Genomic DNA, 13,885 nt, shown 5'->3' with positions numbered 1-13,885 from the left:
TTATGAAGCATACAGCAGGCCACGATGATCTGACACACCTTCTTTGGTGAGTAGAATAGGGATCCACCTGTCATATGGAGGCACCAGAACCTGGCCTTCAGGAGGCCGAAGGTGCGTTTGATCACCCTCCTAGTCTGCCCGTGGGCCTCATTGTAGCGTTCCTCTGCCCTGGTCCTGGGATTCCTCACTGGGGTCAGTAGCCATGACAGGTTGGGGTAACCAGAATCCTCTAATAGCCACACCCAGTGCCTCTGTAGTTGACCCATCACATAAGGGATGCTGGTATTCTGCAGGATGTAGGCGTCATGCACTGAGCCAGGGGACATGGCATTAACATCGGAGATGTACTTGTCTGCCACACATACCATCTGTACATTCATCGAATGATAACTCTTCCGGTTCCTGTACACCTGTTCACTCCTGTGGGGGGGGGCCAAAGCCACCTGAGGGAAAACGATGTAGCTCCGCATGTGTTTCAGAAGGGCAGACAACACTCTGGACAATACGTTGGAAAATATCCGCTGAGACATCCCTGATGCTATGGCCACTGTTGTTTGAAAAGACCCACTTGCAAGGAAATGGAGCACTGACAGCACCTGCACTTGAGGGGGGATTCCTGTGGGATGGCGGATTGCTGACATCAAGTCCGGCTCCAACTGGCTACACAGTTCCTGGATTGTGGCACGGTCAAACCTGTAGGTGATGATCAAATGTCGCTCCTCCATTGTCGACAGGTCCACCAGCGGTTGGTACACAGGAGGATTCCGGCATCTCCTCACATGTCCCAGCGGACGGTGCCTATGAAGGACAACAGCGAGCACAGAGTCAAACAACTCAGAGGTATGTACCCACAGTATGTACAGAACACCACTCATACACAAAATGTGGCCTGTATGTGTGTTGAGACTAGGCCTAGGTATGTGTGACGCAGTTGGTAATTAGGCCATGTGGGCCCCTGAAATGGCGGCTGCCTGACCTCTAAAGCGGGACAATGGGATGTGAGGTAACTGCGCTGGCGTGGTACACCGTTGCGGTAGGCGGGCGATGACCGCAGCGCAATGCTGCATTGGTTAACATTGGACCTATGGGTCCCAGGAGCCAATGACGATGTACGTCGGCGGTGATGGTACGCACCGCCGTGGACGTGACCGCCATTTTCTAACTGTTTAATCACTCGATACCTGATCTTCGACAGGAGAGGACCTACACTGCAAGTGCTGCTGTGACCTCGGTCTGGAAGAGACAATGGCTTGTGCGTCTGGGGAAAGGGCCCCTGCTTTCACTGCAGAGGAGTTGGAGAAGCTCGTTGACGGCGTCCTCCCCCAGTACACGCTACTCTACGGTCCTCCAGACCAACAGGTAAGTACACAGGGAGCATGTTGTATGGGCTGGTTGTAAGAAGGAAGGGGAGCTCCCTTGTGGTGGCGGCAACATCTGTGCCCCCCACTTCAACAGGTATAGCCGCCATCCTCCCTACCAACACCACCCTCTCAGCAGCCGCTCAGCGTGTGCCCTGTGCCCGCTCACCCAGGAGGGTGGGCATCACCTTCGCCCCAGGCACCGCAGCCCCTGCCCCTGTCACCTCTGCTGCCCTCAGTGAGGGGGCCATTGACCTCCTCAGGTCACTCACTGTTGGGCAGTCTACCATTTTGAATGCCATCCAGGGTGTAGAAAGGGAGTTGCAACACACAAATGCATTCCTGGAGGGCATTCATTCTGGTCAGGCTGCCCATCATCGAACCCTTCAAACTCTGGCCTCAGCACTGATGGCAGCCATTGTCCCTGTGTCTAGCCTCCCCCCTCCAACTTCCTCCACCCAGACCCAATCCCCTGTACCTCTGCCTATCCCAAGCACACCATCAGACCAGCCTGCACACACCTCACCACACAAGGGAAGCTCAGGCAAACATAAGCACCACACATCCCACAGGCACTCACACAAGCATCACACACATGCCGACACACCACCATCCACTGTCTCCACTGTGTCCCCCTCCTCGTCGTCTCCCTCCTCCCTCCCAGCCTCCCAGTCTCGTCTACACTCACACCTGCATGCACTACCTCTACAACCACTACGTCCCTCTCCAGCACACCCCGCTCACGTGGAGTCACCACCCACACTACCATCCTCATGTCCCCTGTGTCCTCTCCCAGTGTGTCTGTGCCACCCCCTCCGAAGATACACAAACTCAGGCACACACACACCCAACAGCCATCCACCTCACGACAGCCTCCAGCGCAAGCACCTGCACCCAAATCCACAAAAGGTACACCTCCTACAACCACCACCTCTTCCTCCACTCCCAAACCCCCTCCAGCTTCCCATCCCAGTGTGTCCAAACAACTTTTCCTGTCCCCCCTTAACCTATTTCCCACCACCCCCCCTCCAACTCATAGGTCCCGTACTAGCACCTCAGCCAAAAAATCTCCGGGACCAGTGGTGCCTGTTGTTACAGGTATGTCGAGTGCACCGGCCACCAGGCCAGCCAGTCTGTCACGGAGCCACAGCACAGCCAGTCCCCCCCCTGTGAAGCACCAGAAGTTGGACAGTGCCCGGGGGAAGACTCCAGCCAGCCAAGCCGCTCACAGGGGTCCCGGGGGGAGTGTGGACTCGGCAGTGACTCCTCCCAAGGTGGGGAAGGGGCAGAAGAAACCTGCAAAGTCAGTGAGGAGCAGCACGGCGGAGAAGACCGCCATCATCCCGCTGGCCAGGAGGCCACTGCCAGCCCTATCGTTGCTGCCCAGAAGGGCCCCGCCAGCCCCATCGTCGCTGGCCAGGAGGCCACCGCCAGCCACAGGCCAGCTGCCCAGGAGGGCCCCACAAGCCACAGGCAAGCTGCCCAGGAGGGCCCCACAAGCCACAGGCCAGCTGCCCAGGAGGGCCCCACAAGCCACAGCCCAGCTGCCCAGGAGGGACCCACAAGCCACAGCGCAGCTGACCCATGAAGGACCGCCAGCCACAGCCCAGCTGGGCAATGACGGACCGCCAGGGCAAGGATCGCTGAACAGGGCAAAGACCGCCATGGCAAGCACCGCTGAACAAGGCAAGCACCGCTGAACAGGGCAGAGACTGCCAACTCAAGCACCGCTGAACAGGGCAAAGACTGCCAACTCAAGCACTGCTGAACAGGGCAAAGACCGCCATGGCAAGCACTGCTGAACAGGGCAAGCACCGCTGAACAGGGCAAAGACCGCCATGGCAAGCACCGCTGAACAAGGCAAGCACCGCTGAACAGGGCAGAGACTGCCAACTCAAGCACCGCTGAACAGGGCAAAGACTGCCATGGCAAGCACCGCTGAACAGGGCAAGCACCGCTGAACAGGGCAAAGACCGCCATGGCAAGCACCGCTGAACAAGGCAAGCACCGCTGAACAGGGCAGAGACTGCCAACTCAAGCACCGCTGAACAGGGCAAAGACCGCCATGGCAAGCACCGCTGAACAGGGCAAGCACCGCTGAACAGGGCAAAGACTGCCATGGCAAGCACCGCTGAACAGGGCAAAGACCGCCATGGCAAGCACCGCTGAACAGGGCAGAGACTGGCAACTCAAGCCCCGCTGAACAGGGCAAAGACCGCCATGGCAAGCACCGCTGAACAAGGCAAGCACCACTGAACAGGATAGAGACTGCCAACTCAAGCACCGTTGAACAGGGCAAAGACCGCCATAGCAAGCACCGCTAGCCCATTAGCGGCAGGGGCAGTGACACAACTGGGACCGTCACGGGGTGAGTGCTGCACTCAGGGCACCAGTCCCCCTCCAGAACCAGTGGAGACATGCATCCACTACCTCTGTCCTGCACAGGATGAAGCACTCTGGGCACCAGTCCCCCTCCAGAACCAGGGGAGACATGCATCCACTACCTCTGTCCTGCACCGGATGAAGCACTCTGGGCACCAGTCCCCCTCTAGAACCAGTGGAGACATGCATCCACTACCTCTATCCTGCACAGGATGTAGCACTCTGGGCACCAGTCCCCCTCCAGAACCAGTGGAGACATGCATCCACTACCTCTGTCCTGTACAGGATGAAGCACTCTGGGCATCAGTCCCCCTCCAGAACCAGTGGAGACATGCATCCACTACCTCTGTCCTGCACAGGATGAAGCACTCTGGGCACCAGTCCCCCTCCAGAACCAGTGGAGACATGCATCCACTACCTCTGTCCTGCACAGGATAAGGCACTCTGGGCACAAAGCTCCTTACAGAACCAGTGGAGAAAGTTATCCACTTGAGAGACTATGGCTTTGCACTCCCCAGGATAAAGCAGTGGGCAAACCACCCACTGTAGAGACTTGAGAGACTGTGGCTTTGCACTCCCCAAGATAAAGCAGTGGGCAAACCACCCACTGGAGAGGCTTGAGAGACTGTGGCTTTGCACTCCCCAGGATAAAGCAGTGGGCAAACCACCCACTGGAGAGACTTGAGAGACTGTGGCTTTGCACTCCCCAGGATGGTGCAGTGGGCAACCCACCCACTGTAGAGACTTGAGAGAGTGTGGCTTTGCACTCCCCAGGATAAAGCAGTGGGCAAACCACCCGCTGGAGAGACTTGAGAGACTGTGGCTTTGCACTCCCCAGGATAAAGCAGTGGGCAAACCACCCACTGGAGAGACTTGAGAGACTGTGGCTTTGCACTCCCCAGGATGGTGCAGTGGGCAACCCACCCACTGTAGAGACTTGAGAGACTGTGGCTTTGCACTCCCCAGGATGCAGCAGTGGGCAAACCACCCACTGGAGAGACTTGAGAGACTGTGGCTTTGCACTCCCCAGGATGGTGCAGTGGGCAACCCACCCACTGTAGAGACTTGAGAGCTTGTGGCTTTGCACTCCCCAGGATAAAGCAGTGGGCAAACCACCCACTGGAGAGACTTGAGAGACTGTGGCTTTGCACTCCCCAGGATGCAGCAGTGGGCAAACCACCCACTGGAGAGACTTGAGAGACTGTGGCTTTGCTCTCCCCAGGATAATGCAGTGGGCAAACCACCCACTGTAGAGACTTGAGAGACTGTGGCTTTGCACTCCCCAGGATTGATCGATGGGCATGGAGCCCCCTCGTGGATCTGGCATCGTGCACTCATCCGGCTGAGGTGCCCCCCTTCCCTTCCCCCTGAGGTACCTGTTGTATTTCTATCTGATGCCCCTGCAGTGTTCTCTCTGTCATGTTCGGGAATCTTGTGTGGGCCTCGCCCATGCATTTTGGGCCCAGTGGTCCACGGACTATGAATGATGCAAAACCTAGACTACTAATCGTGGTATAAATTTTGTTTATAGTGTATATATATATATGTATATATTTGCTTACTCAATTTTGATATATTACAATAGTTACACTCATTTCCTTTTGTCTTTGCATTCTTCCAGGGGGGCTTTGGGGGGGGTGTTACTGTAATGTATTGATAAGCATTGGTGTGTGTGTTGTAGTGGGTGAGGGTCGGGGTGGGGTTTGGGGTGTTGAGTGTGTGTGTCCTTATTTTTTGCCTCCCCCCTCCCGTATGTCGTAGGTGCAGTACTCACCGTGGTCTTCACCGCCGGCGTTGGTGATCCTCGTAGAGAGCAGGAAGACTAGCGCTGGGAGAATATGAAGCTCCGGCTCCATGCTGTCCTCCTTCATCGTTGAGTGTGTAGAGGTGAGCGTTTTTCATTCGAAATGCCTGTTTCCGCCGTGTTTTTATCCGCGTTGTATCCGCCCCAGAAAAGGTGGCGGATTGGCCTGTCATAATAGTGTGGGCGGTACATTGTCTCCCGCCTGGCTGTTGGCGGTGACCGCCAAGCCGTTTGTCTGTACCGCCGTGGCGGTCTGAATGTTAAAGTGGCTGTCTTTAATGACGGTTTCCGCCACAGTCGTAATTGCAAAATTTTTACAGCCGGCCTGTTGCCGGTCTTACTGCCACTTTAACACCGTCCGCCAGGGTTGTAATGACCACCATGGTGTATGACTGTGAACATAATGGTGTACAATTTCACATTGACGGGCGGGGGATGGTGCATGGGCAAGTCAGGTGTTGGTAAGACTGCCAGTGCAGTTTACCCTTTGCGGTTGGCAGTATGAGTGACACGTTGGGATGGCGTGTGGAAACCTGTCTTCTCGTGGTAGCTCTGTAGGGCACTTAGCACAACATTGTTGATGGATCAAATAGAGTCAGTCTTGGGGTGCATTGTGTGCGACAGGACATGCTGCTCTTAGCCCTGCAAATCAGGCAATGGAAAGGGAAGAGGGGAAGGGCATGGGTCCCACTGCACTGCCCATGCCAGATGCATGGGCTGTGTAGGAGCACTCAGGGACACACCACACCACATCACCACCAACCTATTGTATGGGGGTTTCACCGCCATGCAAAGGCTGGTGGAAAAGCGGGAACATACCTGGAGGGAGGCGCTGATTGTAATACTGGTCTGGTGTCACAAGACAGGTGGCATTGCCAGTCTGTAAGCTGCTGGCAACCTGCCAGTGCCAGGCCATTGGCTCATTGGGCATTCACCATTGACAACATGTGCCACTACCACCTACGCTGTTGGGGGTGGTCGTATAGACAATGGCAGTCAGGTAGTCATAGGACTGCCGGACTTGTAATGAGGGTCCATGTATGCACCAGTATGACTACCTGCAAAATCACCATCAAACTAGCTTGAGGCCCTGACCTAAGTTCAACTCCAGTTAACTGGCTATGCCTATAAACTAAGTTACCGTCAGGCACTGTAATATACAAAATGATGTACACAGCAACTAATGATGCCCATGCAGGCCATCCCTGGGTCCACCGCTGTGCCTGTTTCAATTTAGCGGCACTGCCACTATGCTGCATCTCTTGCATCATAGTGCAAGGATGGCTGCATTGAGAGGGAGATCATAGTTGTGTAGGAAGGCGCACCTTCCAGCACAGACAGAAGATGAAATGGAAATCTGCTAGGTCCATGTGTGCTGTGCAATGTAGCACACATACAGCTACATCAACATGAGGAACTCTCAAAGGAAACAACAGCATAGTGTCTTAGCAATGCTATTCCTGGGGTGGTGCAAGGTTTCAGTACCGCCTGGGTGAATGTGAAACATGGAAGACTGAGACAGGGGCATATTGCCATGTTTTCTGCTGTGCCTTGACCACTGCAACAGCCATGGCAAGGTCCTACCATGCAAATGGATGCATAGGAGGTTTGACAATAACAAGATGGTGTCAAGCCACAAAAAGGATATACATTACACCTAGTAGATATGGCGCAGCCAATTGCACCACCTGAGCTTCCCCTTATGTGACAGTCAGGTGGGACAAAGTGCTGATTGACTGCGACCATGATATACAGGAACAATGTTTGGGAAGTAAGATGACAATGAGCCTCCAGTAGCAAGTCAGTGACGTGACATGTCATCTGCCACAACACAGAAAGATTGATTTTACACTATCTCATTGCAGAGGATGATGGCTCTCCTGCTGATCTGCCTGTCCTGGAGTACCCGGATGACCTTGATGACCTGGATGACCAGCTGAAACCGTCGGCCAAGAGACTCTCCAAGAAGTCCTGGTATCCCTCCAGACACCACCTCCAGTCACAAGGAGGACAAATAATGTAGCAGCCATCCAAGAAGCCCCACCTAACACCCCAGTAGCACGACCTGCCAGCACTAACACAGCTGAGGACTCAGGCAGGTCATCTACCTGGTCATTCATCAAAACATTCATCCGCACACATATGTTGTGCAGGATAGCAGATGTCAGGATGATTCTGCACACAATGTGTGGGGCATATAGGAGGCTGCCTCCTGTGAGGTCCAGGCGCCTGAATCTTGTTTTCTGTATTCCAAATGTCCTTTCCACGATATTGCGTGTCTTAAGGTGTCCCTCATTGTATGCACGCTCTGCTGCTGTGCTTGGGTTTGCAAATGGGGTCATCATCCTTAACCATGATCCCGTGCAAAAGATAAAAGGTGTAAGTTGTTGTTTAGGCTTGCAACAGGTTTGTCATGTGGCATGGCAGTCGTTATTTTGAGTTGGTTGTGACTCATACGTTTTTGTGGCATGGACTGAGTTCCTGGCCTTGTGCAAAGTTTTCTTAGCACTGTGTTGTTGAACATGACAATCTTAGGTATTGGCTCACGTACCTGGGACATAGTTTGGAATCCTAACTGATGCTAAGTATGTGTGTACCATGTGTTGTGTAGTGCACTTTTGTATCAGTGAGCTATCACTAGAGGGGACATGATATATATTCACAACACAATGGGGTCAGATGTGGTGACAACATGGTAGCCCTACAGAGCCTGGACATCCCAGCCATTTTGACATGTGTCATTACAGATGAAGTGCAACACCTAGGCCCATTTTATTGAGTAAGTGACAATGCACAACACAGCTCCAACATTGGCAGCCCTGTGCTGCAACATTTTCACCATGCAGGAATGTACCATGTGTGACATGTTACTTGGCAAGCCTTTGTTGCCCCCCTACACCGGCGCCTAATATGAAGCCGTGCACCAAGACGACCAGCCTTGCACCAGGGTGCTTGGCTAGCTGCCCTGTGGAGGTGGATGTATCTATGCAGGAAGGGACACCTTCTTATACATATACATTTTTGATGAGCAATTGGCTCTTTCTGTGTGTGCAGCAGTATGCAGCATGCATAGGTGGCACATTCATCTGAGGTCAAATCACAGTCTATTTCTTTATTGCAACCTGCAGGTGGCAACCCTGGGTTGGTGTTTGATGTCGGCACTGCCTCAGGTTTTAGGTGACACCTACATCTGAGTTAGAATCATAATGCTATGTATCTTGTGGTGACACACCTGCAGCCCCTTCCACACTAAGTGCTGCATGGGAGGGTGGCCGATTTACAATGTGGCTTCATGTCACAAAAGAATGGTCATCCACAAACTTGTACATACAGTGCAGGCCATGACAATGGCACTGGGTGCTCTTACATAGATCCCTTAGTGATCCTGAGTGGCAGCTGATGTTTGTGCCAGCCATCAGGTGTCCAAGGGTGTGTATCCCATTGTTTTAGGATGATCAACATCACTACCAGTGTCTCTCCTATCTTCCAAAACATGAATCAGCATTTATACTGTCCACACATGCACAGTGCAGGCTATGAGATGAGCTCAGCTAATTAGCAAATGTGTCCCTTAGCACAGTGCCTGCAAGGTCAGTGATGTCCTAAATACTCCCACAGGGTCCCACTATGGCATCCATAATCTGCACTGTCTAACTATGACTCTGCCCCATGGTGGGCCATTTATTGCTTACAGTACAGACGTGATGGTGTTGTGGGTCAGTAAGTGGTACATATGAGGTAGCACTAAAGTAGGTGTGGTACCACTTCTCACAAATCTTGCACATGGTATGTTATGACCATTAATGTTGTATTCCTATGCCTGTGACCCAATGCATCAGGCAGATGTATATGCACACTACTGGTAAGTCAGGTATGTGTTGATGAGATATAGTTGGTATTGGCACCAGTTGTCTGGCACTTGATGTTTGTTCTGACAGAGACTTGCATGGCATGATGTGAGGGATCTGTGCCTATGTGTGACTTACGTTACTTGAGCATGGTGTATGCCATTGACATTGCTGTGCTATTATTTGTTTGGTGTACTCTGTGTGAAGTGTAGTAGGCAAACAGTGGGGACTTGTAGTGGTTTGTGTACATCTTCTGTTTGCAGAGGGTACATATCTGCACCTGTCCTTCATCTGGTGTGCATGTCAAGTTTTGGGTTTGTTACAGACATATGGGTGTATGTGTTTGTGGTGTGCACTGATTGTGCTGTTCTGCAGCATGGTGCATATGTGTTGTTACCTGCACATCTGTGTTACCCCGTCCATGTGTTTGTGGAGTGGTGTATGCCTTGTGTGTCCTACATGGTTGGTGTGCTGTGTGTAAATTGCTAGGTTTGTTGACTTACTCACAAGTAGGCCATTTCCATATTATCCATACTGGAATGGTTTGTTGGCCCTGCTGTGCCTGAATATGTAGGCATCATGGACACTCCTAAGGATACTTGGCCAAAATGTTTGTGAATAGTCCCCAGGGGTCCTCTATGGCCTGCACATTTATGGAATATGTGTGTATGCGATTCCAGTATAAATGATCTGTTGCTGCAGGTGGAACAAGTCAGACATGGGTGCAGTCAATTGCACCGATCACATGCGGGAAGCCATCAAATTAGTAAAACCCCTGTTTTATCTCTTGCTGCATTTGCTGGGTGTTGGGGAAGCTGATGTGGTGGGATGTCAGAGAGATAATTGCATCTAACACCTTTGGCAGAAACACCGAGAATGACGGCTGTGACAAACCAGCAACCAGGGCACCCGTTCTTTGAAATGAGCCACTTGTCAGCATGTGCAGGACAGCTAGCAGCTTTGTCTCAGGTGGTATATTATGTGGGGTCTGCAGGATGGATGTGATCAGTGGCTCAATGTGGCGCAGCAGGTGTAGTATGGCTTGCTGGTTGAGTCTGTATGCCCTTATAATGTCCCTGAGGCCAAGGAGAGTTGTCCTGTTTCTCAATATCCTCTCCTGCCTTCTGCGTTTCTTTTGCGGGCCGAGTTGTGGTGGTGGTGGTGGATGCTGTTGTTGTTGCTATCCTCTTCATCGTCTCCCAAGCTGGAGCAGTAGCACTTCCATCTTGTAGTGTGGGCTGGTAATGTTGCTTCTGTGTGTTTTCCTTAAATATTGATGTGTGGGCCTCATTTTAACACATGGCCTGACCCAGGAGTTAAAATTTGACCCAAATCGGAGTTAACGTCATTTTTTGGGTCCACCTCCCACTTGTGCTTAATTTTTGCCCGGGTGGCCAAATATGGCGCTAGGTGCTTAGAGTCATTTTTGGGATGGGAACCCCACCTTGCATCTCATTGACGCAACGTGGTTTCACACATCCCAAAAATGACCTTAACTCCAATATTTTGACGCTAGACGGGTCTAGCGTCAAATTGTAAATATGGAGTTAAGTTTGCGCTGAATTAGCGTCAAAATAAATTACGCTAATTTAGTGCAAAGCAAGTACAAATCTAGACGCTAGTGTCTGTGCAGGTTAAATGAGAGATCTGCTCCATGGCCATTACGTGCCACAGGTAGGTGAACCATTGAACCATTGAGGTTGCAGACTTTTGTTTCCAGGTTAAAGCTATCCGCTATCTAGCTGTGTGTAGCATGTAACTGTCCATTCAGTGTTAGTCATAGCTTTTAGGGTTGAGGGCAGTAGTCCAAGGATTACTGTGTCGTATGTTGCAGGGAGGGGGTATTTCACCGTAGCATTTATGTGGCTAAGGGCCTCTTTCCAGAAGATGGCAATCAGGGTACAGGACCACCAGAAATAAGGAAAGTCCCCGTGTTGTAGACTGCAGAGCCAGCAAACATGGGATGCACCGGTGTAGGTAGTTGATAGGCGAGAAGGTGTGTAGTACCACTGGTACATGAGTTTGTATGCAGTTTTCCTGAGGGAAATGCTGTGGTAGGTCTTATGAATATCTTGCCAGAAATGGTCTCAATGTTTGGGTGTTATGTCCTCTGAGATGGTGGTTCCCCATCTCAGTTGGTATGAGTGTGTACAGGGGGGTGTGGAGAGCTGGAGAGTGTGATATGTGTATGAGATAAGCCCCTGTGAGCCATCATAAGTTCCCACCAGTGTCTCAAAAGGGGTGTAGAGCTGAACAACCTCTGGGGAGACTGAGTGGTGCAGCACCAAGTGCCACAGCTGGATAAATTGCAGCCTAGCTGTTTCAGGGAGATGGCACTCTGCCTTGCACTGGTCAAATGTTTTATACTAGCCCCTGGAAGAGGTCGCATAACGTCCTGCAGTCCTATCCGTCCAGTCGCTGAAGGCGTTTGGAGACATGGCTGGCACAAAGTTAGCATTAGAAGATATAGGAGTGTTCAGTGAGAGAAAGGTAGTCAGCCCTTTCACGAGCGCCAACCAATTCTATGTGTCCAAAACCATTCTAGTCTGAGTGGCAAGGTAAGTTCTACGTGGCTGAGCGTGTTGAGGTAACCGGCTAAGAACCACAGGGGTCGTCACACCACTGCCCTAGCCATGTGGAACCAGTGGCTCTTGTACTCTCTTGCAACCCAGGCAGAGACATACTGCTGATGTGGGCTAGTAATACTCTTGGAGGTTAGGGCAAGCCAGACCTCTTCTATCATAGGGTTGCATTAGGACAGCATCAGAGAGTCAGGCCATTTGCCAATCCATATGAATGTGCATAGATCATGTTACAGCTGTGCATTGTTGTCCTGTGGAATTGGGGTGGGGTGGGTCGGAAAGAGGTATAGGACCCACAGGAGAATGTTCATTTTGATCACGTTTATCCACCTCAACCACAAGACGTGGAGCATTTTCTACCTCCGAAGATCCTCCAGATTGCATACAGGAGTAGTGGTCAATTTGCGACTGTCCAGGTAGCTAGTGTAGGCGTTAGGTTAAGGCCCAAATATTTGATTTCATATAGGCCCACCATAAGGGTGTCAGCCCATTCAAGGAGGTTACGTCTGCCGGTGCGATCAAGATAATGCGGACCGTTGACTTAGACATGTTCACCTTGAAGCCAGAGATGGCTGTAAAGGCATCAAGACAAGAGACCACCACTGCTGGAATGGAGGTGGCAGGGTGTGTCATGGTAAGGAGCACATCATCTACAAACAAGCTGATTTAATGAACCTGCCCTCCAAAAGTTATGCCCTTCATCCTTTTGGTGCAGTCAACAGTAATAGCCAGGAGTTCCACCGCCAGGGAGAAAAGGAGAGGCGACAAGGGGCATCCTTGCCTGGTGCCCTGGCCAATGGAAATGGTATCTGTTTGGTGTCCATTAACCCAGACAGTAGCCACAGGGGTCACAAAAGAGGCCATTACCTTGGATATCATATTATGGCCATAGCCCTATTTTGACCAAGACTGAGGGGATAAAGGCCCTGTCCACCTGTCAAACGCCTTCTCCACATCTAACGACAGAAGACATGCTGGGATCTGGTGTTGCTGTGCTTTCTGAACTAAGTAGGCCATACTGCACGCATTATCAGCTTCCTGTCTGTTACTTGGTAGGACTCTATAAGGCTCAGAAGAGATTGGTTGAGCCTAGGCACAAGTATCTTGGTGAATATCTTGGTGTCAGTGATTAGCAAGTTGAAGGGACAACAAGAGAAGCACAGGGTTGTGTCTTTTCCCAGTTTAGGAATAAGGGAAATCTCCAACATCGAGGGAGTGAGGCTGGTGGTGTGCATGAGGGAGTTGATCAAGCGGAGCAAATGGGTCCCCAGTTCGGGGAGAAACATTTGATGGAAGCTGATCGGAAGGCCACTCGGCCCAGGTGTCTAGCTGAGTGTGAGGGCTTGAATTGCGAGGTGGATTTCATTTTGGGAGATAGGTGAGTCAAATTCTTCTGCGTGAGGGGGTGGAAGTGGAGTCCATTCACAGGCAGCAAAGTAAGCATCAATATGTGCTTGTGGAGCGTCTTTGTGATTATAGAGAGCCTCATAATGAGCATGGAATTCTCACTGTCATTTAGTGCAATTGCCCAGAAGCCATCTGACCTCTGGATCTTACCGATGTGAGCTTTAGCCTGTTTCTGGTGCAATCTATGGGCCAAAAGCGTGCCCACTTTATTACCACCTTCACAGTAGCGTTAAACACCAGAAGGGATCGGTCTAAGTATGGCCAGATGTCTTATATTTCAGTGTGGGATTTGTTTTATCCTGTTTCTCTAGAGTTTTAATCTCTACAGTCAAGTTAGTTTCCACGACAAGTGTCTCCTTGCCTCTTGCAATGGCCACTGAAGAGATCAATCCCCGAATGGAAGCCTTGAAAGCATCCCACAATGAGTGAATGGGCACATTGTGCTCCGTGTTGTGGGTGAAATAGTTGGTTATCGCTTTACGGGTTGGTGCCACATCTGCTGGG

This window comes from Pleurodeles waltl, chromosome 10 (genome assembly GCF_031143425.1).
Source record: "Pleurodeles waltl isolate 20211129_DDA chromosome 10, aPleWal1.hap1.20221129, whole genome shotgun sequence".
In the NCBI taxonomy this organism is placed as follows: domain Eukaryota; kingdom Metazoa; phylum Chordata; class Amphibia; order Caudata; family Salamandridae; genus Pleurodeles; species Pleurodeles waltl.
The sequence above is the reverse complement of the archived record's forward strand: the minus strand, read 5'-3'. Positions refer to the sequence as shown.